The sequence below is a fragment of the Dermacentor andersoni genome, chromosome 8 (assembly GCF_023375885.2).
Source record: "Dermacentor andersoni chromosome 8, qqDerAnde1_hic_scaffold, whole genome shotgun sequence".
In the NCBI taxonomy this organism is placed as follows: domain Eukaryota; kingdom Metazoa; phylum Arthropoda; class Arachnida; order Ixodida; family Ixodidae; genus Dermacentor; species Dermacentor andersoni.
This window is the reverse complement of record NC_092821.1, coordinates 50426026-50449403: the sequence shown is the minus strand read 5'-3', so window position 1 is coordinate 50449403 and position 23378 is coordinate 50426026. Positions and strand designations below refer to the sequence as shown.

General features: G+C 47.1%; 1 long non-coding RNA gene across 2 annotated transcripts in view; it reads right to left on the bottom strand.

Annotated features, from left to right (window-relative positions):
- The window catches only part of LOC129383556 (uncharacterized), a 61289-nt gene that overhangs the window by 7122 nt on the left and 30789 nt on the right, over nt 1–23378 (bottom strand). Inside the window, exon 6 of one of the 2 annotated variants that reach the window (XR_011889816.1) lies at nt 18806–18839. The exons of the other annotated variant lie outside the window; for it this stretch is intronic. This is a non-coding gene — a long non-coding RNA (uncharacterized lncRNA). The remainder of the gene's footprint in view (nt 1–18805; nt 18840–23378) is intronic. 2 annotated transcript variants of the gene reach the window in all.

The window sequence follows — 23378 nt, the reverse complement described above, 5'->3', positions numbered from 1 at the left end:
TTGTTCCCTCCCCCAATCTGCTCTTTTCTTATCCCTTAAGTTACACCCATCATTCTTCTTTCCATAGCTCGTTGCCTCGTCCTCAATTTAAGTAGAACCCTTTTTCTAAGCCACCAGTTTTCTGCCCTGTAGGTGAGTACTGGTAAGACACAGCTGTTATACACTTTTCTCTTCAGGGATAATGGCAACCTGCTGTTCATGATCTGAGAATGCCTACGAAGCGCACCCCAGCCCATTCTTATTCTTCTGATTATTTCAGTCTCATGATCCGGATCCGCAGTCCTTACCTGCCCTAAGTAGATGTATTCCCTTACCACTTCCAGTGTCTCGCTAGCTGTCGTAAACTGGTGTTCTCCTCCGAGACTGTTAAACATTACTTTAGTTTTCTGCAGATTAATTTTTAGACCCGCCCTTCTGCTTTGCCTGTCCGGGTCAGTGAGCCTGCATTGCAATTGGTCCCCTGAGTTACTAAGCAAGGCAATATCATCAGCGAATCGCAAGTTACTAATGTATTGTTCATTAAGTTTTATTCCTAATTCTTCCCAACCCAGGTCTCTAAATATCCCCTGTAAACACTGTGGATAGCATTGGAGAGATCGTATCTCCCTGCCTGACGCGCTTCTTTATTGGCAATTTGTTGCTTTCTTGATGGAGAACTACGGCGGCTGTGGAGCCGCTATAGATATCTTTCGGTAAATTTACATACGGCTCGTCTGCACCATGACTCCGTAATGCCTGCATGCCTGCTGAGGTTTCCACTGAATCAAACGCTTTCTCGTAATCAACGAAAGCTATATATAAGGGTCTGTTATATTCCGCACATGTCTTTATCACCTGAGTCATAGTGTGAATATGGTCTATTGTTGAGTAGCCTTTACGAAATCCCGCCTGGTCCTTTGGTTGAAAGAAGTATAAGGTGTTCCTGATTCTATTTGCAATTACCTTAGTAAATACTTTGTAGGCAAGGGACAGTAAGCTGATCCGTCTATAATTTTGCAAGTCTTAGCGTCCCCTTTCTTATGGATTAGAATTATGTTAGCGTTCTTCCAAGATTCCGGTACACTCGAGGTCATGAGCCATTGCTTATACAGGATGGCCAGTTTTATATAACAATCTGCTCACCATCCTTGAACAAATCAGCTGTAACCTGATCCTCCTAAGCTGCCTTCCCCCTTTTCATGCTCCCAAGGCTTTGTTTACTCCTTCCGGCGTTACTTGTGGTTTGTCCACTTCCTCTAGACTATTCCCTGTTCCATTATCTTCGTGGGTGCCACTGGTACTGCATAAGTCTCTATACAACTATTAGCCACTGGCACTATCTTATCCATATTAGTAATGATATTGCGGGCTTTGTCTCTTAACGGATACATCCGATTCTTGCCTATTCCTAGTTTATTCTTCATTGCTTTTAGGCTTCCTCGGTTCCTGAGAGCATGCTCAATTCTATCCATATTATACTTCATTTGTCCGCTATGTTACGCTTGTTGATTAACTTCGCGAATTCTGCCAGTTCTATTCTAGCTGTAGGGTTGGAAGCTTTCATACATTGACGTTGCTTAATCAGATCTTTCGTCTCCTGCGATAGCTTACCGGTATGCTGTCGAACGAATTCACCACCGACCTCTATTGCACACTCTTTAATGATGCCCATAAAATTGTCGCTCATTGCTTCAACACTAATGTCCTCTTCCTGAATTAAAGCCGAATACCTGTTCTCTAGCTCGATCAGGAATTCCTCTGTTTTCCATCTTACCGCTAACTCATTGATGGGCTTCCTATATACCAGTTTCTTCCGTTCCTTCCTCCTCCTCCTCCTCATCATCATCAGCCTGGTTACGTCCACTCCAGGGCAAAGGCTTCTCTTTATACTTCTCCAACTACCCCGGTCATGTACTAATTGCGGCCATGTCTTCCCTGCAATCTTCTTAATCTCATCCGCCAACCTAACTCTCTACCGCCCCCTGCTACGCTTCTCTTCCCTTGGAATCCAGTCCGTAACCCTTAACGACCATAGGTTATCTTCCCTCCGTATTACATGTCCGGCCCATGCCTATTTATTTTTCTTGATTTCAACTAAGATGTGATTAGCTCGTGTTTGTACCCTCAGCCAATCTCTCCTCGTTCCATCCTCAGGTCTAGGCTAATTCCATATCGTGGCACCCTATGCCAGGGTTACCGCAGAGTTTTAGGGCTATTTCATTTCTAGTCTCGCCGTTCGGACTCCTCCACGTCTACTTTCGGTTATCCCGCTTGCGGAAGAAGGTATTCATTATCCGCAAATATTTCCGTTCTGCAAACTCTACTAATAACTCTCCTTTGCTATTCCTATAACCTATGCCATATGCCCTCACTGACTTGTCTCCAGCCTGCTTTTTTCCTACCCTGGCATAGAAGTCGCCCATTAGTATAGTGTGTTTTGTTTCGACTTTACCCATCGCCCATTCTACGTCTTCATAGAAGCTTTCGACTTCATGGTCATCATGACTGAATGTAACGGCGTAGACCTGTACGACCGTCAATTTGTACCTCTTATTAAGTTTCACAAGACCTGCCACCCTCTCGTTATTACTAAAGAATTCCTGCATTTTACCAGCTATATCCTTATGAATCAGGAATCCGACTCCTAGTTCTCGTCTCTCCGCTAATACCCGGTGGCACAGGACCTTCACGCTTTTTAGCACTTCATATGCTTTTTTGTCCTCCTAACCTCACTGAGCCCTATTATATCCCATTTACTGCCCGCTAATGCCTCCAATAGCACTTCTAGATTCGCCTCACTAGATAACGTGCTAGCGTTAAACGTTTCCAGGTTCAGATTCCAATAGCGGCCTGTCCGGACCCAGATAATCTTAGCACCATCAGCTACGGCACAGGTCTGACAGCCGCCGTGGTCAGTTGCTTTGCAGCTGCTGGGGACTGAGGGCCGGAGTTTGTTGGTTGTATTTGTATAGAAGGTTGTTGCCTAGTACTGGACGAGGGTGGCCAATCCTATGCATGCCTAGCCACAGACGGTACAGCATGATCTGTTCACGTCGTGGTAACCCATGCAGTATGTGCATCCGCATGTCCGGAGACAATGAACACAAACGACACATGGTAAAAGCATTCGAGTCCCATAGGGACAAAGTACATTCTCGGGACATCAATCGTAGCCCAGCCGCAGCGTATGTTCGCAAAAGCGGAGTCAAGACATGTTGGCCACTTTGATGGGCAGATCGGGCGGCTTCGTCGGCATGGTCATTCCTTCTGAAGTCGCGATGTCCTGGAAGCCATAAAAAGATTATGTTGTGTCCCTTGTCATGGCTGTGATGATATATCTGTCGAATATCTGAGGCCAGTTGTTCGTTGGGTCTGTGGCGCATTGGGCTTTGTGTGCACTGAAGGGCTTTCTTGGAGTAACTAATGACTGTGCATTGCTGTAGTGGTTCGGGATTAACGAAACAAAGTGCAGCACGGAGTGCTGCAAGTTCTGCACCCGTTGATGTAGTGACGCATGAAGCTTTTAATTAGATTTCTCGAAATTTTGCCGGGATGATGATGGCAGCAGCAGAGCGGTTGAGTTTTACCGAACCTTCAGTGTAAACATGTTGCCGGAATCTGTGCACGTTGTGAATGGGTTCCAAAGGTGCTTGCTTGGAAGCTCGCAATGGCGCTCCAGCTTTCTTTCCAATGCCTGGAATTGGAAACTGCACTTGCGGCAGGTGTAGACACCACAATGGGTCCGATAATCGTATAGCAGGCGTAAATTCTGATGGCAATACAATACTTTTGGCAAAAGTTTATTGCGGCCTCTTTGCTGGCAAGTAAGCAAAATGGTTTGAGGGAATCCGACTTAGGTGTCGGGTGTGTGCTCTCTGGACTTCTGTATCAATGTAGACTGTCAAAGGAGCATCTCTGGCGATGGCCACTGTCGCAATTGATAACGTAGTTTTTGGGAGACCGAGACAAGTTTGGAGTGCTTGTGCTTGTAGACTCAAGAGTTTGCGGATATTTGTGCTAGAAGTATTTCGTAGCACGGGTAAGCTGCACCACAGAAAGCCAAAGAACAATGCTTTGTATAGCTGCAGCATTGATGGTACTGTTGCGTCCCAGGAATTCACGCTGAGAAACCCAGGAAAGTCCGCAATGGCGGCAAAACGCTTTGTCATGTACGAGACGTGAGGGCTCCAAGACAAGTATATATAAATGATAACGCCAAGAAATCAGTGTGTGCGCCTGCATCGTACAATTTGGTCATTAATCCGCAAAGCATACGGGGCCATCGCTTTACCAGTAAAAGCAACGAGTGCACATTTCTCAGGTGAAAGTTCCAGGCATTCCCTTCTTAGGTATGTTGGCACAGCCGTTGAAGTTTTCTGAAGTCGCGGGCGGACATGTACGCATGTCACGCCTGAAGCCCATATGCAAATGTCGTCTGCGTATACGGAGACCTGAACGGTTTGCGGGAACGAATCATTGAGACCAACGAGCAACGAAGTTTGCGGCAACAAATCAGCGAGACCAACAAGCACCAGGTTGAAAAGGGTAGGGCTGAGTACTCCGCCTTGCGGTACACCACGACTGGTATAGCAAGACGGTTGTTGGTTCGTCCTGAGTCAAAATAAAGAAAGATCTTCCATTCCAATAGCTGCTTATTCAGCGATAGGCGTGGCCACCAATCCCTACAGCTTCTAAAGTATCCAGAATTGCATAATTATGTAGACTCTCGTACGCACGTTTAACATCAAGGAATAAGGCCGCAGTGACTCGTTGTAGATGCTACGGGTGCTGTAAATATGTTACAAGGTCAATGACACTATCTATTGACGAGCGTCAGCATCGAAAACCAATCATTACCTCTCGATAGACGTTGTAAAATTCTAAGTATCGTTATAACCTAGTAGGGCTCATTCTCTCCATTACTTTGCCGACACAGCTGGCCAATGCTCTTGGAAGGTAAGATGGCAATTCCAATGAAGATTTGCCAGACGTGAAGAGTGGGAAGAGGTGGCTGTATTTCCACGTGGTAGGAACCAGGCCATCATGCCATGATGCGTTGGAAAGGCCAAGAAGTGCATCTCTGGCCTGTTCCCCAAAGTTCGCAAGCGCAGAGTACGTGATGTCATCGGGTGCTGGTGATTAAGACCGCCTGCACCCAGCACGCGCGGCTTCCAGTTCTTCGATGGAGAAAGGAGCGTCCATGCGAACATCTCGGTAGCAAGGGGCGACCATAGGAATAGGTGCGCAAGGTTAATAGGTGAACGCCGGATCCGCGATCCTCGTGCAGTAATCTTCAGCACGTCGACTTCTCGGCGTTGTTGATGGAGGGCTAGAGATTTAAATGGCCGGCGCTGTTGAGGAGCTGTTCGAAGTCCGCCAACAGTTCTCCAGACAACCGACAGAGATTTAAGCGGATCGAGAGACTCACAAAAGGATTTACAGCAATAATTTTTCAGTATAGCAAGGCGACGCTAAATTTACTTTTGGATGCGTCTGGCCTCTCTAAGTTCGTAAGCCGATTTAGTCTGTCTGTACCGTCACTGTGCTCACCAACGGATTGTACGGAGGCTCTGTATTTCCGCATCAACATCTGAGTAGTTAACCAGTGGCCGAAATGAACGCGTAGCATTCTGCATAGCCTTGGCGATCTGAATTTCTTGTGTAGCTGAAAAGCCTTCGTGGTATGTGACTTCCATAAGTGATATAAGCACGGGCCAATCTATTGTTTGTTTAAAATTTGATTGAACGGATCGCGTTAAGCCTTTTATCTTCAGGTAGGTGGGAATGTGGTCGTTTCCGTGGGTTTCTACGTCCGCGAATCAATGGAAGCAGCGAGTGAGGCATCGCGAGGCGAAACCTAAGTCTGAACAACTACTGTACGTCCGGCCCTGCATAAACGCGAGACTGTCATGGTTTAGACAGCAAAGTTTATTGTCGCAGGCAAAGGAAACGAGGTTTCTTTATTGAAAGTTACCTTGGTGCTTCCCAGAAGTGAATGATGTACGTTAAAGTCCCCAACAACAATCCATGAACCAGTAGTCATCTCTATATTGTAACTCAGTCTCTCTGTCGATGCTACTTGATGGAGAAAGGTAAGCGTCCACTAGAGTAAACAGAAGTTTGCGTTTTGTCACGGTCACAAAGACATACTGATTACTGTCATGTGGCCGCACTCGATGAACAACGTAAGTCAGGTCACACCGTATGGGTATGATCACCTTGCTAATGTCATCACAAAATGATGGCACATAAGTTTCATTGCCTGAGATTCGGACGAGTTTCTGTAGGTTCGGTTCACAGACGACAATAATGGGAAATCGATTGGTGAAAATGTGATGGCGAAAATCAGCAATACGAGATTTCAGTCCACGGGTATTCCATTGCATAATATACGCTTCCTTGACTTGTCTGAAGAAGGCTGACGCGTTAGAGCCATTGTACTTGTTGCTCGAGGTTCGCAAGAACCGGATCCAGACACTCCAGCACTTGCAGTGCGCCCAGAGCAGATGGCGTCTGCATGTCATTTATAGACACGTCAATGACTTCCATTAGAGACTTGATTACAGGGATTACTTGGTGTCTTGACCTCGCATGCAATTTGTGTCGTCATTGGTGCGTTGGTAGTCCACCGTCAATCTTCGTACTGCTGGAGCACTTAATGTCGGAAGTGCAGGCCAGGCCTTCGCAGTAGACTTATTCAATGCGTCACCAGATACCACGTTTTTAGAGTGGGTGAGCGCCTTGGGACCACCACCTGCAGGAACTGGCGTCTTTCTCACGACAGTCTCAGTATTTCTAGTAGACGAAGATTGTCTGCGGTGGGCGCGACGCCGTCGCACTTCGGTGGCGGCCTCTCGGGGCATTGAGTTGTCTCTCCCCATTTGTTTTAGGACTTTCAGGCTCGTCTTGTGTCTCGGGCAGTCTTTCGGCGATGCTTCATGGGAACCAGAGCAATTGCCACACTTGATATCAGTCGCACGGCAAGCATCAGCGCTGTGCTGTTCAGAGCATTTTGGCCATACGGTGGAATATTGCATATGCCGCCGACATGTGCAGTCTTCAAGCTATTGCGGCACTGAAGTGGTCTTGGAACGAACGGTCGTATTGGATGACGAAAAAGTCCAACTTTCTCGTGTGACGGCAAGCTTCCTTCTTTGAAGTTTATCTTCACACAAGGTGATTCTCCTAGGCGACGTATTACAATAACTGTTACATTTGCTGTGGCGGGTTTACCCAAAATAGGGAGATCGTCGTCATGGATTGACTCATCGACATCATAAATCACACCTGATGAAGTATCGCTGTCCTGTGGTATTATGATGCGAATATTTACCTTGCCCAGCATTTTGACTGTATTCAAGATATCCAGCGCTGCTCTGTTCTTGAAATCGACCACGAGAATGTTCTTATGGGTCTTAATTCTCATATCCGTAATCTCATTCAGAACAAGAGCCTCCAGTGTGACAGATATGGCGTGCCTGTTTCACCAGTTCAGGTCGTCGGTTGGTATCTCGGGCAAGAAGAGGTAGGTATGAGCCGTGTCATTGTCATTGCCATCGCCGTCGTCCTTGTCGAAGACGAGAAAGCAGTGATAATTCTCCTTTTTCATTTTTGCCTAACAACTGTAAAGTAATCACCGCCATCTGACAGATCTTCTGAAGCAGAGTAATACAGCACGATGTCCTCGCTACCTGTGTCGCTAATGAGGTGATTGCGCTTCCTCGGAGCGCTTGACGCTGTGATGTCTGTCTCCTGCGGACGTCTAGCTGACTCCGCTTCCATCGCCGAAAGTGTCGAGAGCAGCGCCTCCCGAAAACAAGTAAAAATACTGGTAAAATGAGAGTAGTGCAAAACAGGGTGCCGCACAGGAGTCACTTCTTGCTCTTCCCCTGTGGCTAGACAGGAAAACAGAAAGAGGCGAATGATAAGAGGAGGAAGAGTTTACCTCCTGAGAAATCTCAAGGGACACGGTACCTTTGTTTTGATTGAGGGAAGCCAAACAATTGTACGGGACAAGGCGAGGAGAGGGTGACTTGCATGGCAATGGTGCAAGCATAATATGTATGTCAACGTCCAGTGGCGCTTTGGGCTACGCGTGGTTTGGCGGCACGAGCACGCCTGTCTACGGTCGCAATAATGCACTGGATGAATCACTGAGCTTGCGTTTCAGGGAAATGTGGTGCCGCCTATCGCGTGATCACAATAAGGCCAAGTGGGGGGTGTCAAGGTGTAGATATTACGGCACTGAGGTACCCTAGGTGTAGCGGGGTGGCGAGACTACGTGGCACGACAAGGCAGGAAAGTAGGGTAGGATCTGAAGGCGAGGAGCACAGAGGATTTGGTCTGTGCTCCATTGGATGCCCAGAAGACGTGCACCAGCTTTAGACATTAAGCCGCAGCCTTAGGAGCCCCATGCTAAAGTACGAACTCAGACTAATTGTCCCGTAGGCTGCTGCTTTTGCCGTTTCTGCCTTCTCCCCTGCACCTATGCTCTGACAATGGCGCCACTTCAACGTTACTCTATCGTGTCATGAGGCTGTCCGGACCGTCTTCTTTCTTTTCTTGGACTTTTTCCGGTGGCATTGCATGATCGTACTCGTGCCCTAGTCATCCTCGTTGTCGTCTTCGCCCTCCCTTTCCAACGCAGTGCGTGCACACCATGACAGGGATGAGGTCGTAATGGTGTCAGCGTCGAAATTCGTGGCTCCTCAAGAGCTATCAAAGCAGAAAGCTGGGCTAGTTGGTGTGTCATGACTATTCAAAAGATTCAATTAGCGCTCGTCCTGTCGTATTCTCTGTCGTTGTCCCTGCTACTTTGCGCTATTCTTTTGAATAATCCTCAAGAGCATGTCGAATAATCCTCGGAGCATGACCTTTGCGCACGACCTTGTAATGGCTGCTGGTAACAAGGCGGACATGCAGACGAATCGGAGGCTCGCTCAGTGAACGCCAGTTGACAAGTAGATACAGACATGCCCGCTGGCGTGCGGCGGGGTAGGTTGCTGAGGGTCTGAGATGTCACTGATATCGCGGGCCGTCGGCGCTAACGAGAAAGTCGTGGTGTGGACCGGAATTTCGGATGCGCCCCTACGCGGCACAAGAAAGTTCGGGGGCTCTGTGACAGCGTAGTCGGTGCAGGAGAGGCAAAGGCCAGAAAACTTCTGAGTGGCACGGCTGCTGGTAGACGGGCTGGCAGCCGAACGAAGGTCGTCTGCCTCCGCGCGGTGGTAAGGAACTTTAAGAGTTGTGGTTGGTGCTGTGTCTGAGGCGGTTCATGCCGAAGTAATTGGTCGAGGCATGTCTGGTAACTGATGTCGAGCTCTAAGTGCCAGATGAACTGGACTACGTATACTACAGTACACTAGCACCGCAGAGCGCACATACTTGTAGGGCTGTGTGCTGGTAAACGGAACGAAAAAAATGGAATAAAGTTCATCCGGGTGGCCGTTAGAACTTCGAGCTTCACAGTTTGTGCCGTAACGTCCTTCATAGTTTTATAGTAACAGATGTGCAGCAGTTAGTGTCGAGGTGAAGTGAAACAATGGACTCCCTTGTAGCGTAGTCAATAAATTCTTAGTTTTCATATGACAGCACTAGTATGGCATCATTAGGCACGGTGAATTGTAAGACGCGGGATGAATGTTGACCGTCTGCAGTTCCTGAACGCACACGGAGTGCACCGGTCCACAAGGATTCTTTCATTCCGATCCCATCCGAATGCAGCTGGCGCCGTCGTGACCAAACCAGCGATATAGAACTCAGCAGGGCAGTGCCATAGGCACTGGAAAAGCGTGGCGGATGGCGTAGTTTTCTGTAACACTGCTTTGTTATAGCGGTATGCCTTATTTGACGCATTCATAAACTCTCGAAGGAGCCTTGAGCCCATGTCCGGCTTGTTTGACTGTTTCGTAAATATAGAGTCAGCGCAACGGACACCTGATTTAACGAACGTGCAGTTGCCGTTTATTCCGGTCATTCTGCTTTTTGATCAGGAAAATAACAATCGCAGCGTGCTACAAGCAGCCTCCGCCCTAATCACGAGAAAGTTGATTACAATGTACAAATTGGTCTTTCTAGAATTACCTATCATCACATTCGAACGCCTCCCCCCTACTTCCCCTGACAGACACCTAATTAGGTGAAAGTTACCCGTGTCACACGCACTGTGGGAACGTTTGTCATTGGAAGCATCTTGAACCACGCAGTACAAGCTAGACACTTTCCAAACGCAAACCTTCACTATGACACACATCACTTTCGCCACGTCACTGTCGTGGCGGCGTCGCCTTTTCATTGCTGTCACCGCTATCTCACTGTCGTTGCAACGATGCCGTGGTCATGGTCATGTACCTGTGGCCTTCATCCTCATTATTGCTTCGTTTGTGGTAATGCATTCTAGGCATAGAACGAAAGGTCACGCCGCGCGGTTATGGTCTCGTAGTCGCCGTGATCTTTGTAGTCATTCCCCTGTGAAGATTATGTAGCCGTTATTATCTGGTGGCCTATCATCTTTTTGTGATCATCTCTGGCATGATGCCAGCGTCATTGTCGTCATTGTGCTGCTGTGGTACCTTTGTTCGCTCACCCATGATCGCGTCACATACACGATGCCGACAGGTACATATTTCAACATCGATAACATGGTGCGGAGCAAAATGTTACGTGGCCATCTAGGCAGGCTAGGTAGATAGCCGAAAAAAAAAGGACTGAGTACAAGAATACTTTCGGTCTGTACATCACATAAACAATAAAAAACGTTAACATTAAAAGGTGAACGGGGATGTGTTAGCGGCATTTTGAAGCTAAAAATCAATTCAATTGAAAGAAACCATCGCCTAGGTAAAAGGATTGAAGGTAGGAAGCCTCCCATAATCATGAGGGTGGCTGATTTCAGAGGCAAACCTAAAATATTGCGTCATTGTTCTATGCTTTAGGGTACGAATATAAGCATCAGTGAGGATTATTCGAAAAGCTTTGTCACCCGCCGTGGTTGCTCAGTGGCTATGGTGTTAGGCTGCTGAGCACGAGGTCGCGGGATCGAATCCCGGCCGCGGCGGCCGCATTTCGATGGGGGCGAAATGCGAAAACACCCGTGTACTTAGATTTAGGTGCACGTTAAAGAACCCCAGGTGGTCGAAATTCCCGGAGTCCTCCACTACGGCGTGCCTCATAATCAGAAAGTGGTTTTGGCACGTAAAACCCCATATTTAAATTTTTTTTTGAAAAGGTTTGTTGAAGTACGTAAATGTCTATGGCTTTATACACAGGAGGAAAGGGCAAAGGGAGCAAAAGTTAAACTACTATATGACAAAATCAAGGTCAATAACGTCCTTTATGCATGGAATGAAATCACTAAAGAGCGCTATGAGTGTCAAGCACGCCCTCATGATGGCCCTGCTTGAATTTGGGAAAGCGATTCCTTCAGGATATTGAATGTGAATGCAAGAAGCATACTAAATAAGGTCGAGGATATTGTCACGTGGTGGTGACGTTGAATAACACAGTAGCAATACTGTGAACGACAAAACTGACTTTTATTGGGCGAACCTGTGCCCACAAAACAGGCTACACTTATAGCGCAACGATAGCGGCGAACACGCTCGGCGATCGTAGAAAATCTGATCAGCGGGTCAAGCGCGTCCGCTTTTATACAGCAGTCATCGAATGTTCCAGACTAATCGTTCGGACCCGCGTGCCTTCCACAAAGTTCTACACCATTCGCGTCAGGTGATGAAATCAGATAACATAAGGTTCGGCGACAACAGACAGCGGATAGAAGCATCGATAACTTTCCAGAAACTTCGGATACATGCAGGCGCGTCCCAGGCTGTGCGATTACATTTGTTAGGCGGCGAAACGTGGTTGCCCGATAAAGATAAGTACACGTGTCGATACCCCCCTCTTAAAAAGCATCGTCCCGATGCTACAAATATAAGAGAGCGAAACACAAAAGGACACTTAATAAACATAAGTAACAAAACAACGAAAATAAACAAAGTCCAAAGGTCAGTTACGCGAAGCCCCAAAGTTCATTAACGCTGGTAGTACGGCTTGAGTCGCACAACGTGGACTATTTCAGGTCGTGAGCGGCGCCGCTGTGATAGCGAAATGCTGTCTGGCACGACCTCATAGTCCAGCGCGTCAATACGTCGGATGATCTTGTACGGTCCGAAATAGCGACGCAAAAGCTTCTCGCTCAGTCCTCGTCGGCGTATAGGGGTCCATACCCAAACACGGTCGCCGGGCTGGTACTCGACGAAGCGTCGTCGGAGGTTGTAGTGTCGGCTGTCGGTCCTCTGCTGGTTCTTGATCCGCAGGCGGGCGAGCTGTCGGGCTTCTTCGGCGCGCTGGAGATAGGTAGCGACGTCAAGATTCTCCTCGTCAGAGACGTGCGGCAGCATGGCGTCGAGCGTCGTCGTCGGGTTCCTGCCGTACACTAGCTTGAATGGCGTGATCTGTGTTGTTTCTTGCACCGCCGTGTTGTAAGCGAATGTTACGTACGGCAGGACCGCATCCCAGGTCTTGTGTTCGACGTCGACGTACATTGCTAGCATGTCGGCGAGGGTTTTATTCAGGCGCTCCGTAAGACCATTCGTCTGCGGATGGTAGGCAGTTGTCCTCCTGTGACTTGTCTGGCTTTATTGCAGAATGGCTTGCATGAGCTCTGCTGTAAAAGCCGTTCCTCTGTCGGTGATGAGGCCTTCTTGAGCACCATGTCGCAGCAGGATGTTCTCGACGAAAAATTTCGCCACTTCGGCTGCGCTACCTTTCGGCAGTGCTTTAGTTTCAGCAAAGCGGGTGAGGTAGTCCGTCGCTACGACGATCCACTTATTTTCGGTTGTTGACGTCGGAAAGGGTCCCAGCAAGTCCATCCCGATCTGCTGGAATGGTCGGCAAGGAGGCTCGATTGGCTGTAGTAATCCGACTGGCCTTGTCGTTGGTGTCTTGCGTCGCTGACAGTCTCGGCACGTTCTGACATAACGGGCGACGTCGGCGGTCAGGCGCGGCCAATAATACTTTTCTTGTATCCTCGATAGTGTCCGGGAAAATCCGAGGTGTCCAGCGGTCGGATCGTCATGTAGGGCGCGCAGTACTTCTGCACGCAGCGCCGACGGAACAACAAGAAGGTAGTTGGCGCGGATTGGTCAGAATTTCTTCTTCACGAGTAGATTGTTTTCAAGCGTGAAGGAAGATAATCCGCGCTTAAATGCCCTGGGGACAACGTCGGTGTGCCCTCCCAAATATTCGACGAGGCCTTTTAGCTCCGAGTCTGCCCGTTGCTGTTCAGCGAAGTCTTCCGCGCTTATCATTCCAAGGAATGCGTCGTCATTCTCGAAGCTATGATTTTAGAGCATGATCCAGATATTACAATGATTAATGAGACATGGCTTCATAGATATATACTAGATAGCGAGGTAACTCCAAAGTCTTATGTAATGGTAAGGAAGGACCGGGATGGTAGTGGTGGTGGAGCTGCGTTAATGATTCGCGATAACATTGACTTTATTATACTTCCTGTCCCCGCTGACATTTAGGCAGTTTGGATTAAGATAATTTGTACGAATCGTTCAGTCCACATAGGCGGTATATATAGGCCACCAAATTCACCAGTCCAGGTTCTTTCTTCTCTCCGCCGCTTTGTGGAGTACAATATGCAACAAGGAGACAATATCATACTTTTGGGTGATTTCGACCTACCTGGAATAAACTGGAATGCTTACTCTCCTGGAGATAGAGAAATTTTGAATTGCAATGAGCTTCTTGATTTTGTTTTTTGTTTTGGTTTAAACGAAGTGGTGACCGACTATACTAGAATCAATGCTCGTTCTTCGTCTATCCTTGATCTTGTTTTCGTGTCTAATCACCTGTTGCCTTTACAAATAGACTGTGAGACCAGTGAAGGCATCTCTGACCATAAACTTGTAGTACTGTCTTTGAGCCTTTCCGCCAATACTGTACATCATCCCCGCAAAAATGTCGTGTTAAAATTTGCTAGAGCTGATGATGTTGGGGTTCTAGAATTGCTAGCGGACTCTTATGAGAGATTCTCTGAACTTTATATGCATAATCAGGGTCCTGATTGTCTCTGGGAGTACTTTTCTGATTTGGTCATGTCTTCTATAAAACTGTATATACCTAAGCGTATAAAAAAAGCTAGCAATAGAAGCCCTTGGATAACTAGAGAAATAATACACTTAAAGAGGCTAATAAAACGAAAACGTAAGAATTATAAAAAGAATCCTAGCACTCAGACTCGTTCCACCATTCAATGCATTGGAAGGAATCTTAAGATACTTATGAAAGAATCCAAACAAAGGTTCTTTGGTATCACAATCATAAAATTTCTAAAGGAAGCACCGGGTAAATTTTGGAGATATATAAATCCATCATCGAATGCTCGCTCAACGACACAATCTAATGAGCATCCTTCTTCCGAGAGTTTCAATGATTATTTCGCATCTGTGTTCACAGAAGATAACGGGATTATGCCGAGTATTGAAACTCCATCTGACAGGCCGCCTATTGCTGACGTCGAAATTTCTGAACAAGGTGTGCTCAACGTTTTGCTTCGTTTGATTATAAAGAAAAACCCTGGACCCGATGGCATTCCTAACGAGTTTCGTTATCGACACGCCGAATGGAATTCTAAATATTTGCATTTATTTTTCGGTCTTCACTTTATAGCGGTTTTTTACCAAAGGTGTGGAAGCAAGCTAAAGTGATTCCTGTCCTCAAAAGCGCCGGTGCTGACAATTTAGCAAATTATCGCCCTATATCAATTACTAATACCTGTTCAAAGTTGCTTGAACACATCATCTCGAAACATCTGTTAAATTATATTAATGAATATAACTCGTTATCTATCAATCAACATGGCTTTCGTCAAGGCCTATCCACAACATCTCAGCTCATCGAATTAGCCCATGATCTTTCAGAAACTATTAACTTTCGGGGACAGCCGGATATGATCTTCAGGGACTTTGCGAAGGCATTTGATAAAGTGTCTCACCATAAACTACTAAGAAAAATTAATGTTATGTTCAAAAATGCTGCTATTACACAATGGTTCTCATCCTATTTTCTTTCTCGCGAGCAATGTGTGGAAATTAGTGGTACAAGGTCTCAGATTTCATGTGTAAAGTCGGGAGTTCCGCAAAGCAGTGTTTTGGGCTCCCTTTTATTCCTCTTGTTTATATATGACCTCCCAAATAATATAGACGTCTCCATCAGGCTCTTTGCAGATGACTGCATTATATACAATAATATTGTACAGTAGGAGACCAGGCTAAATTACAAGCAAATTTACAGAAGATAAAGAAATGGTGTGATAAATGGCAAATGGTGCTAAATCCGTTAAAAGCTGTAGTTATGACAGTCTCTAGAACGTTAAATTTCTTAAACTATTATTTTATTAATTATCATGAACTTATAAGAGTTGATCAGCATAAGTATCTTGGCATGATTTTCACAAGTGATCTTCGCTGGAACCACCATATAGATTATGTGTGTGCCAAGGCGAACAAGTCACTCTGGTGTCTCAGGCGCAATTTACCGTTCGCAACTCAAGAAACAAAACTTCTAGCTTATAAAACAATAATTAGACCTATAATTGAATATGCTAATGTTGTCTGGGACCCTTACACTGCTATAAATATATCAAAAATCGAACAAATACAGCGTCTGGCAGTCAGATTCATATTCAATAAATATAGGCGGACGGACTCCCCTTCTCAACTTTGTGTACAGGCAGACCTACCGACACAACAGGCTAGATCTAAATATGAAAGGCTTAAATATATTTACCTAATAATTCATCATCATGTTCATATTAGGTATACAGACTTTTTTGAAATTATTTCTGGTGAAACCACTAGACATCGTCATCCAATGTTTATTCGTCCCCCTGTTATACATGCCAACTGTTTCAAATATAGCTTTTTTCCAAGAGCTATCCAAGAATGGAACTCCCTGTCTGAAGAAGCCGTTTTATCCTCATCAATTGATTTCTTCGCAAAGCACATTGGGAATACCCTAGTTTGTAAGTAATATACTTTACTTCGTGTCTTTGTTATCATCAGTGGTTTATGCTGTTAGCTCTTGGTGTTATTAATTTTAATTTATTGTCCCTTTTTGTGTTTCAATGTACAATTTTGCATGTACAAAATATGTGCTTTATAATTGTTCGTATTCCTCTCCTGCTATAGCCCTGTGTAAGGGCTGGCAGTATCTGTAAATAAATAAATAAATAACCGATTGTGTGTAGGATAGTTGGTTCTTGAACATGGAAGCCATGTTGTGGCGCATGCTTTTAACCAAAGAAAGGGGAAGACAAACACATCAGACACGCAAGATGACGCGCAAACTAACAACTACTAGTTATATCCAAGGAAGGAAGGAAGGAAAAAGTAGAGAAGGAAAGGCAGGGAGGTTAACCAGTTTAGCGTAACCGGCTTGCTACCCTACACATGGGAGAGGGATGGGGGCGATGAAAGATGGGGAAGGGGGAGAGAGAGAGAGAGCACATAGCACAGCACACAAACATCGTCCGGTAGAGTCCATCAATCTGGCATTGTACGTGATAACACTGTCAGAGCCGCTTGTCCAATCCCGTCTCTTTCAAAAACTGAAGTAGTCCCTTCGTCGCCTTCACCTGCAATGTCTTCTGTCGGCGGGATGTGAAAATCGTGTCGAGGGACAATGGTCTAGTGTCAAGGTGCGCGAGAACGGATGCCAGGGACTGTCGCTGAACATTATATTCAGGACAGTCGCACAGAATGTGTTGCAGCGTCTCCTCGCAAAGACAGGCATTGCAGAGAGCGTTGTCGGCCATTCCAATGCGGAATGAGTAAGATTTCGTGAAAGCCACCCCTAACCATAAGCGATAAAGCAGAGTCGCCTCGCTTCGGCGGAGTCCAGTTGGCATATAGAGATGCATCAAAGAGGGCAGGTGGTATTGACGGTTGCTCTGGTTGGTCTGGCTGTTTGGTGTGCACCATGAAGAGAGCGTCATCTCCTGTGCAAGCACTCGAAGTCTGCTAGCAGCGTCGGATCGTGAAAGTGGTATGGCCTCTTCTTGTGCGTCTTCAAGAGCTGCCCGAGCGGCATTATCGGCGTCTTCGTTTCCAGTGACGCCGCAGTGACTTGGCAGCCACTGAAACGTCACGTGGTGTCCTTTCTCCTGTGATGTATGGAGTAGGCATCTAATATCGAATACGAGCTGTTCGAATGGCCTGCGACGCAGAGCTGATAGTACAGATTGTAGGGCTGCCTTTGAGTCGCTGAAAATGGACCATTGTCGAGGTGGCTCCCGACTGACGAAACGGAGTGCAGCGCGAAGAGCAGCTAGTTCAGCAGATGTCGATGTTGTCGGGTGGTCAGTCCTAAAGTTGATGGTAATAGCTTTTGATGGGACAACCACAGCACCGGACGAACACTGGATGTTTGTGGAACCATCAGTATAAATGTGTTCACTGTCCGCGTACCTCTCGTGCAGAAGAAGCAGATACAGTTGTTTGAGGACAGGCGACGACAGTTCAGACTTTTTTCCGATTCCTGGTACACTGAGATGTACTGTGGGGCTGATAAGACACCAAGGGGGTATCGATGGTTTATATGCAGCGGTGAAGCCCGAGGGAAGTTTGTCGTTGTACTTGTTGATAGTTTTAGAGAATGATGATTGGTGCCTGTCTGAAGGTAGTGCTGCAAGGTGGTGATAGGGGGCACGTGCAAAATGTCTGATGTGCGTTATCAGGGCTTCCACCGTAATGTGAGTTCGCATTGGATGGTCCCGAGCAATCGCAAGAGTCGTCTCTGTTGACGTACATCTGGGCAAACCAAGGCAGACTCTGAGTGCTTGAGCTTGTACTGCCTGCAGAACACGAATATTTGTCTTGCAGGTGTTGTTGAGTACAGGTAGACTGTATCTTAAAAAACCGAGAAAGAGAGCTCTGTAGAGTTTAGGCATTGCGTCTACTGACATCCCCCACGTCTTCCCTGTCAAGTATTTGAACAACTGGGAAGTAGCTGTCAGGCGCCGTTTCATGTAGGCCACGTGTGGGCTCCAACAGAGGTCTCGGTCAATAATGACGCCAAGGAATCTGTGGTTTCGGACATAGGAAATGGTCCGCCCATTGATTGAGATGACATAAGGCGTCATCGGTTTCCGAGTAAATGCGACTAGTGCGCATTTTTCAGGTGAAATGCTGAGACCCTGTTTACACAAGTAGTTCGCTGTCAAAGTGGCCGCTCTTTGAAGTCGCGCACGTATCTGAGGACGTGTGACTGCCGAAGTCCAGACACAGATGTCGTCAGCGTATGTTGAAATCTTGATGGTAGTTGGCAAGCATTCAGCACGTCCAACAAGAGCGAGGTTATATCCAAAAGGCAAGATATTTGCACCTGCCTAAAAATAACAGACAAGATTAAGGCGAAAACACGCATCTTCCACTACAATGATGGCCGCTTACTGGTTTGTCCATGTAGTTTCAGCAGTTACATTTCCCGGTCAATTAGTGCCACCATTATGTCTTTATACGTCAGTTTAGTGGTTTCTAGCCCCTGTACGTGTCGGATACACCAGAAAAAACAAAGCCTTTCTTTTCACAGAAATAAAGCTCTGTGGTAATATTCATGCGCTTCATTTCATGTGATTTAGTTATTTAAAGACACCATAGTATATCTTCTCGTAGTAACGATACTGAACGAACTATCCACTCCACAGCATAACATCAAGTAACACGACCTTCGATTCCTTGGGCAACGTGAAGAAGACTTACACTAGTTACACAGCTTTTTTTACTTATTTGCTTGCATAGCTTATACTTACACAGCTTACAGTATTTCCAAAGATTTTTTTGAACCTGCAACACCAGAAGAAGTATACTCAACCTTAAGTCCTTAAAGAAGAGCACATCGCGCGATATAGAGGATTGCAGACTAAACCCATTAAATGTGTGCTAATGTCTTGTTGCATGTGCTTATCACATTTTTAACCTTTGCTCATTAAACTGCGTTTTGCCTGATAAAATGCAACATGTGAAAGTGATTGTTTTATTTAAGTCCGGAAACAAAAGCGAGTTAACAAATTATACGCCAATATCTATACTTCCTGTAATTTCGAAGGGTCTGGAAAAGATCATTTGCGAGAGAATTACGTCATTTTGTGATAAACATAGCATCCTATAAGATATGCAGTTTGATTTCCGGTATAGAATGTCGACAGGGCTTACCTTGCTGATGCAAAAAGAAATAATTTTATATAACTTTGAGAACAGAATGTTAACTCTAGGTTTATTCGTTGATTTTTCCAAGGCATTCGATTCGATTAAGTATGAAATCCTATTTACAAACTTAAGCCATTATGTCTTTCCCGAGATTCTCCTTAAACATCTGAAATCATATCTTGAGCACAGAAAGCAGTGCGTCGCAATTGGATCACAACTTTCATCAGCAAGGGAATTAACACAAGGCGTTCCCCAAGGAAGTGTACTTGACCAATTTTATTTAATATTTATAATAATGCCATAAACAGCATTAAGAAAAAATGAGACATTCACCTAATCGTATCAACTGCAAATTTCACCAATATCAGTGAACATGCACAATTCATTGTCTATGTGGATGATACTACCATTTTTTACGGATCACTTGATATTGCGCAACTTACAGATATGGCAAATAAAATTTTAGCCTATTACAAAAGTGGAGTAATCTAAACTCATAAGCAATTAATGCCAATAAGGCTATGTTGTTGACGTCGCCACAAAAGCAGGTAAACTGCAATACTGTTCTTTACCTCGGCACAGAAAGGGTAGAATTAGTTGATAATGTGAAAACGTTAGGTGTAAATTTTAACAAACATTTAATTTGGGATGCACACGTTGAGCGTATTATATCCACTTTGGCGAGAGCATGTGAAATAATCTGTCAATTACGACACATACTGTCCTCTAAGGTAAAACTGATGTTTTTTAAGAGTATTTCCTTTCACATGCTAGTGTTGCATCTGGGTCGCAAGCCCCAAGGGTAGCGTTGGCCTGGTGGCCTGGGGAAGCATCCAGCTGGAAGCAACAGGTGGAAGCATACGAAGGTCCTGGCAAAGAATGAGTCGACTGCTAACAGAACAACTTGTTTATTCTAGCATCGCAAAAGAGCGGCCGGTCAGGTCGACCGAAGTGGAGAAACGGGAGACCACGTTACTCGACTGAATAAATCGAAGCTTCTCTCTTGGCGTCCGGGGGCAGCTGCTTTTATACTGTCGGAGTCGAGGGCAAGAAGGAACAGCTCGGAAGAGGCGCACGTGACGGTGGCGCACGGACACGTTGTGACAAGAAGTGACAAGTATCCGCCGGGACAGCGCCGGTCAGACCTCCTCGCTTCACATTTGGGGAGCTCCTCTCCCTGGCTGCCGCGCTTTGACAAGCGTGGGCACTGCACACACACACACATACGAAGACACGTGGCATTGAAACATGCCTGAAAGCGCTTAGCAGGAGGTGTTGGAGCAGCGCTGAACTGGCCAAAATGTCCGCCGCTGTGAACGAAGCCCCGGCGTCCGTTGCATCCGTGCCGGCTACACCGCACGTCGGAGGCGAAACGTAACAGACCGCCCCGCCGGGAGAAGGAGATCCCGATGGTCAGGGGACTGCATCCGCTGTCCGGAGGGATGTCGCTCGATGATGCTCATAACCGAAGTCGGTTGTCCCTCGGCGTTTCTTGAGCGCAGCGCACCGAGAAGGCCTCGTTCTCACGTTCAGGTTTACACAGGACACTGCAAAGTGACTTCGGAAGAGTTGCCTTTTTTTTCTCGTTCCCAGCAAGCGTTAGAACTACGCCGAAACTCAACCGCTCAGTCAGCAAGCACGACACAACCCTCACTAAGCCATGCCAGGCTCTTTCCCCTTTTATACTACTGCCTAGTTCCTTACAGTAGTCTAGCAGCACTCAGAACGCGTCCACAAATTGGAAAATTGCACTAGAAAGCACGTCATGACTTTGAAACACTAAACAAAAGCAATATGTTAGAAATCCTGCCTGAGGAAGAAAAACATCAGTAACAAACAACTTTCAGGCTGATTCCTACGTTAGGGGCCTCGACTTAACCTATCGGCGTTACCGTTGAGACTCCCCTTTTTGTAACGCACCTCAAAGGAATATTATTGCAAAGCGAGGCTCCAGCGCAGGAGGCGGCCATTTCGTAAGAGATGGTCTGCAGCCATTGGAGAGGGCAGTGATCCGCCTCAATGATAAACCTCGAGCCGGCTAGGTAGCATGACAATTTCTGAACGGTCCACACGAGACACGCACACTCTTCCTCGGTGGCGCTGTACGCCTGCTCACGACTGGTCAGCTTACGACTAGCATAAAGGACGGGGTGTTCCACTTCTCCATTTTCCCGTTGGCACAGTAAAACGCCCATGCCTCGCTCACTAGCATCGCGCTGAACAACGAACCCTTTTGTGTAGTCTGGCGATCGTAGCACAGGCTGGCTCGTTAGGGCGCTCTTTAGGGCGCTAAAAGCTCTTTCCCTTGTCTCGTCCCAGACGACTGTTTGGGGCTCTGTTTTTCTTAGAGCATCCGTCACGGGAGCGGCGATATCAGAGTACCTGGGGATGTACATCTGATAGTAGCCGGCGACACCTAAGAACGACCGAATATTGGTCTTCGTGCGCGGTTGCGGGAAGTCTCGCAAAGCGGCCACCTTTATTTCAGAGGGGCGGCGACGACCCCGTCCAATCACGTGACCGAGGTAGAGAACCTCGGCCTCTGCTAACTGGCACTTGGGAGCCTTGACTGTCAAGCCCGCTTCGCGCAGGCGGGTTAGCACTGCCCGCAAGTGTGCCATATGCTCAGACCAGGATGCGAAGAATATTGCTACGTCGTCTAAATACGGTAAAGCGAATTCTTCCTGTCTCCGCAACCCTTTGTCCATGAGGCTTGAAAAGCAGTATGGCGCGTTCTTCAAACCAAAACTCAAAACTTTAGGACGGAATCTTCCCATCGGTGAAATGAACGCCGCATACCTACTAGCCTCTTCTGTAAGTGGAACCTGCCAATAACCCCTGCTTCTCGCACGTTCGCTCAAAGTTAACCAGGAACAAACCAATGTCCTCTTCAAGCTTAAACGGCCGCATCAGGTCAGTCATTTTGAACGAAACTCGTTCTCCTGCACCGTGTGCCTGACTTCCATTACGAGCGCGTTCAATCTGTACCTCGAGACGCTTCATTTCCAAAGCGTGTTGATGGTCGCGCTCCTCTTTCTCTTTCTGTTTTTGTTTGCTCTTTACGTTCGTGCTCCTCTCTTTTTGCCGTCTCCCTCTCCTCAATGGTCTCAAGGCATTCCGACAGCTCCTCATCCTCAGCTTCTAACACAAGAATAGCCCTTAGCAGTTCTGGTTTTCTGAGTTTGTTTGAGGCATCCAGACCCAACTCTCATGCCAGCTCCAGCAATTTCGGTTTGCGCAACGACTTCAACTCCATGGCTGCTCTGAATGCTGCTTTCTCTACCGCCTACTATTGTCTTGCCGCAAACTAACCCGGCAGCAACGACAACCACAATTACCAGCTCTGTTTCTGACACTAACAAAAGCCTGGCAAAACTCAGAAGGAGAAAGTCCTGCACTCACCAAACCTCGCAGCCAAGAACTCAGCGCAGTCGTTCCGCTGCAGGCAACCAGTCATCACACAGGGCTCGCTGCACCGCTCCCGGATGGTCGTTGAGCTGCTCAGCATACAGTCGACCGCACATCTTCGCTGCTGGCCTCCGTTGTCGCGATCCCACCGCTGGCAGCCAGTTGTTCCAAATGGGTCGCAAGCCCCAAGGGTAGCGTTGGCATGGCGGCCTGGGGCACAGCTGGAAGCATCTGAAGGTCCTGGCAAAGGATGAGTCGACTGCTAACCGAACAACTTGGTTATTCTGGCATCGCAACAGAGCGGCCGGTCAAGTCGACCGAAGTGGGGAAACGGGAGACCACGTTACTCGACTGAATAAATCGAAGATTCTCTCTTGGCGTCCGGGGGCCGCTGCTTTTATACTCTCGGAGTCGAGGGCAAGAAGGAACGGCTCGGAAGAGGCGCAAGTGACGGCGGCGCACGGAGACGTTGTGACAAGAAGTGACAAGTATCCGCAGGGCCAGCGCCGGTCAGACATCCGCGCTTCACAGTTGGGGAGCTCCTCTCCCCGGGTGCCGCGCTTTGACAAGCGTGGGCACCAACATGCAAACACACACGCACACACACACGCACACACACACACACACGAAGACACGTGGCATTGAAACATGCCTGGACGCGCTTAGCAGGAGGTGTTGGGGCAACGCTGAACTGGTCAAAATGTCCGCCGCTGGGAACGAATCCCCGGCGTCCGTTGCATCCGAGCCGGCTATACCGCACGTCGGAGG